Genomic DNA, 4881 nt, shown 5'->3' with positions numbered 1-4881 from the left:
CCAGGGGAGGCTGGGCAGGAAGAGCGTTCTGAGCAGAGGGAACAGCCCGTGCAGGGCCCGGTGTGGGTGCAGGAGCAGAGCCACCTGACGGTAATGGGTATAGGGTCAAGGTGAGTCTGGGCCTAGCCAGCCAAGTCAACAGGTTTTGTCCTCTTTGGGGCTGGGGGAGGGGCAGGTGCTGCTGAAGTGTTTTAAGTTGGGGCACGCAGAAGCCACACACATGATCCCACCTGTAGAGGGAATAGCAGGTGGGGATGGGCTGGGATGGGACGGTAGAGAAGCAGCCGCTGGCAGGTCAGTGCCGTTCAGATGTGAGAAATACAGAGCAGGCAAACTGCTGGCATCGAGCGATGCGTTGGCCACAGGGCAGGGGCCAGGGAGAGATCTGAGCTGTTCTTGGGCCTCACTGTTGCGTCCTACTCACTACACGGATGCAGCTTCTCAAGTCTTTCTCTCTTTTAACAATTGTTTCTTCTTTTAAGATTTCTTTTGTTGCTTAAAGTATCTGTTTTCTCTGGGGTCGGTTCTTCCCTTGGCCATTTGGCCTTTTGCTTTCATGCCGTCCATTATTCTCTCCTACCTCCTGAACTTGGGGGCCGTCTGTCCATTTTGAGGAGGGGTCCTGGGGGGTCGGCTGAGTGCTCCCCCTCTGTTGTATTGGGGTCTGCCTACCCCACAGCATCTTTCCCCTGTGTGGAGTTCCCAGGCAGACACGGTGAGGTGAGGTGGGATGTGCCAGCTCTCAGAGGGCTTCCCACTGGGCTCCTGGCTCTACAATGGAAGCCCACTTAGGTGACAGCTCTCCACGTGGGATCTGCCCCTGACTGCCAGCTCGGTAATGACCTATCTGTGTCCTGTGTCTGGAGGGTGGGAGTGACTCTCCCCCGCCCCTGGGCAGCCCTCTGCCTGGTCTTTGTCTGTGTGCCCACCTGGAAGGTGGGGTTTCCTGCTTGGGCTCCTCTGTGGCTTCTTACTTCCACCCGCCCCTTCTGCCTTCCGTTTTCCAGAAGCATGAGTCACTCTTGTCCACCAGCGACCCACCCTCTTCCACCACTGTTCCTCTGTTCTCTTTTATTTCATGGAGGCTGGGAAGGGTGTAAAGCAAACGCGTGTGCTCGGTTCTCCATCTTGAACCAGGAGTCGGAAGTGCTACATAAAGTGCTCTTACAAATCCATAGATTCTGTTTCCTCTTCTCAGGCTTAAAGCTACAGTGGCAGCCTTGATTTCTCTTTCTCTCAAAACCTACATCTGATCAGTGAGCAAATCCTATGTCTCTGCAATAAAGTCCAGAACCTGCCATTTCTCACTCCCTGTGCACCCTCCTGAGGACGTAGATTTTCTGCCATTTCTCACTCCCTGCGCACCCTCCCGAGAACGTAGATGTTTGCAGGAGCTTCTAACTGGTCTCCTGCTTTGACTGTGCCTCCTGTGGTTTTGGCTCCATAAATGAGCCAGAGAGGTTTAAATTTGACTGTGTCAAACTCCACTCAAACCCTCCAGTGGGAAGCAAAGAGAGTGTGTGGAGGCGGGAAAGAGGCAGCGAGCACCACACACAGACGTAGACTCCGAGGGTCTGAAGAGGAGCCCTGTACTGGGGTGAGTGGTGTCTCCCCAGATTTATGTCCACTTGGAAACAGTGATGTGACCTTATTTGGAAATAGGGTCTTTGTAATCAAGTGAAAATGAGGCCATACTGGATTGAGGTGGTCCTTAAATCCAATGACTGGTGTCCTTATTAGGAGAGGGAATGTAGAGGCCCGGAGGGAGGAAGACCACGTGACCATGAAGGTAGACATTGAAGCAACGCAGGTACAAGCTGAGAAGTGCTGAGCACCGCTCGCAGCCCCCGGAAGCTGGCAAGAGGCAAGGAAGGACTCTTCCCTAGGACCTCAGAGGGAACATGGCCCTGCTGACACCTTGATTCCGGACTTCTAACTCCCCAAACTGTGAGAGAATACATTTCTGTTGTTTCAGGACACCTGTTTTGTGGTAATTTGTAGAGCAACCCTAGGAAACAAGCTCTTATCTGGGTGTACAAGGCCTAGCACAGTCTGTTCTCACCTCTTTCCACCCTCACTTTGCCTCAGCACTACTGGCCTTCAGCAGGCCTGTTCTTTGGACAGACCACGTATGCTCCTGCCCCAGGACCTTTGCACTTGCTTTTCCCTCAGATCCACATGGATTACTTTATTCAGGGCTTGCTAAGTCACCTCATGAGAAGGGCCTTCCCTGACTGCCTGATTTAAATGACAAAGCCCCCCGCCTCCCCTATCCATTCCTGGTCCACCCTGCCTGCTTTGGTACTCTGCACAGCACTTCCTGACAGCTGGGGTCCATTCACTTGTGTAGTATTTGTGTCTTCCCTCTGTCACGTGAGCCTCAATGGGGGCCTGGACTTTATTGATTGTATTTATGGTTGTATCGCTATGCCTAGAACAGTGCAAGTCACACGCTCAGTATGTGATTACTGAATGAATGAATAAGAAAAATCCACAAGCCAGTTGAATAAAGGGGGAAAACCCCAAAGCAGGCAATTCCAGGAAAAAAAAAATGCCTTTTTTTTACCTCAGTCTCACTCATAATTAAAGAAATACAAATTAAGTCACCTATTAGATTGTAGTGAATGTGAGGGGAATTGGGTCCTGTCCTGGGAGTATAACTTGGGCTATCTCTTTTTTTAAAAACATTGGAATATATAATTCATATAATATAAAATCCACCTTTTTAAAGTGACTAATTCAGTTGTTTTTAGTATATTCATGGGGTTGTAGAGGCATCATCACTGTCTAATTCCAGTACATTTTCATTTTACCCCAAAAAGAAACCCCCACACCCATTAATACCCACTTCCCCTTCCCCCGCTCACCAGCCCTGGCAACCGCTATTTTGTGACTCTATGGATTTGCCTATTCTGGACATTTTATGTAAAGGAGTCATACAATATGCAGCCTTTTGCACCTGGTGTCTTTCACTTGGCATGATATTCTCAAGGTTCATCCATGTTGTAGTATGTACTTCATTCCTTTTTATTGCCATGTAATATTCCATTGTATGGATATCCCACATTTTGTTTATTTATCAGTTGATAAATATTGGGGTATTTCCACTTTGTGGCTAAAATGAATGATGCTGCTATGAACATTCGTGCATAATTTTTATGTGAGTATAAGCTCCCAAATATCTTGACTATGTTCCTAGGGCTTTAAATGTTGGTAACTCTATGTTTAAAATCTTAAGGAACTGACAGACTATTTTCCAAAGTGACTGCACAATCTCTCTCTCTATTTTTTTTTTTTTTTTTTGGCAATGACTTCTTTCTTATTGAAGTGTAGTTGATTTACAGTGTTTTGTTAGTTTCTGGTGTATAGCAAAGTGAATCAGTTTTATATATGTGTGTGTGTGTGTGTGTGTGTGTGTGTGTGTGTATTCTTTTTCATATTCTTCTCCATTATGGTTTATTACAGGATATTGAATATAGTTCCCTGTGCTATACAGTGGGACCTTGTTGTTTATCTATTTTATTTATAGTGTTTTTTATTTGCTAATCCCAAACTCCTAATTCATCCCTCCCCTACCCGCTTTCCCCTTTGGCAATTCTTTTTATTTCTTTTTCTTCTCTGATTGCTGTGGCTAAAACTTCCAAAACTATGTTGAATAATAGTGGTGAGAGTGGGCAACCGTATCTTGTTCCTGATCTTAGTGGAAATGGTTTCAGTTCTTCACCATTGAGGACGATGTTGGCTGTGGGTTTGTTATATATGGTCTAGTTCCCTCTATGCCTACTTTCTGGAGGGTTTTTATCATAAATGGGTGTTGAATTTTGTCGAAAGCTTTCTCTGCATCTATTGAGATGATCATATGGTTTTTATCCTTCAGTTTGTTAATATGGTGTATCACGTTGATTGATTTGCGTATATTGAAGAATCCTTGCATTCCTGGGATAAACCCCACTTGATCATAGTGTATGATCCTTTTAATGTGCTGTTGGATTCTGTTTGCTAGTATTTTGTTGAGGATTTCTGCATCTGTGTTCATCAGTGATATTGGCCTGTAGTTTTCTTTCTTTGTGACGTCTTTGTCGGGTTTTGGTATCAGAATGATGGTGGCCTCATAGAATGAATTAGGGAGTGTTCCTCCCTCTGCTATATTTTGGAAGAGTTTGAGAAGGATGGGTGTTAGCTCTTCTCTAAATGTTTGATAGAATTCGCCTGTGAAGCCATCTGGTCCTGGGCTTTTGTTTGTTGGAAGATTTTTAATCACAGTTTCAATTTCAGTGTTTGTGATTGGTCTGTTCATATTTTCTATTTCTTCCTGATTCAGTCTTGGCAGTTTGTGCATTTCTAAGAATTTGTCCATTTCTTCCAGATTGTCCATTTTATTGGCATAGAGTTGCTTGTAGTAATCCCTCATGATTTTTTGTATTTCTGCAGTGTCAGTTGTTACTTCTCCTTTTTCATTTCTGATTCTATTGATTTGAGTCTTCTCCCTTATTTTCTTGATGAGTCTGGCTAATGGTTTATCAATTTTGTTAATCTTCTCAAAGAACCAGCTTTTAGTTTTATTGATCTTTGCTATTGTTTCCTTCATTTCTTTTTCATTTATTTCTGATCTGATTTTTATGATTTCTTTCCTTCTTTTGCCTTATGTATTGTGGTGCTCCTATGTTGGGTGCATAAATATTTACAATTGTTATATCTTCTTCTTGGATCGATCCCTTAATCATTATGTAGTGTCCTTCTTTGTCTCTTCTGATAGTCCTTATTTTAAAGTCTATTTTGTCTGATATGAGAATTGCTACTCCAGCTTTCTTTTGGTTTCCATTTGCATGGAATATCTTTTTCCATCCCCTTACTTTCAGTCTGTATGTGTCTCTAGGTCTG

This window comes from Lipotes vexillifer, unplaced genomic scaffold (assembly GCF_000442215.2).
Source record: "Lipotes vexillifer unplaced genomic scaffold, Lipotes_vexillifer_v1.1 scaffold1309, whole genome shotgun sequence".
NCBI classification, from domain to species: domain Eukaryota; kingdom Metazoa; phylum Chordata; class Mammalia; order Artiodactyla; family Lipotidae; genus Lipotes; species Lipotes vexillifer.
Note: the sequence above shows the minus strand (reverse complement) of the source record.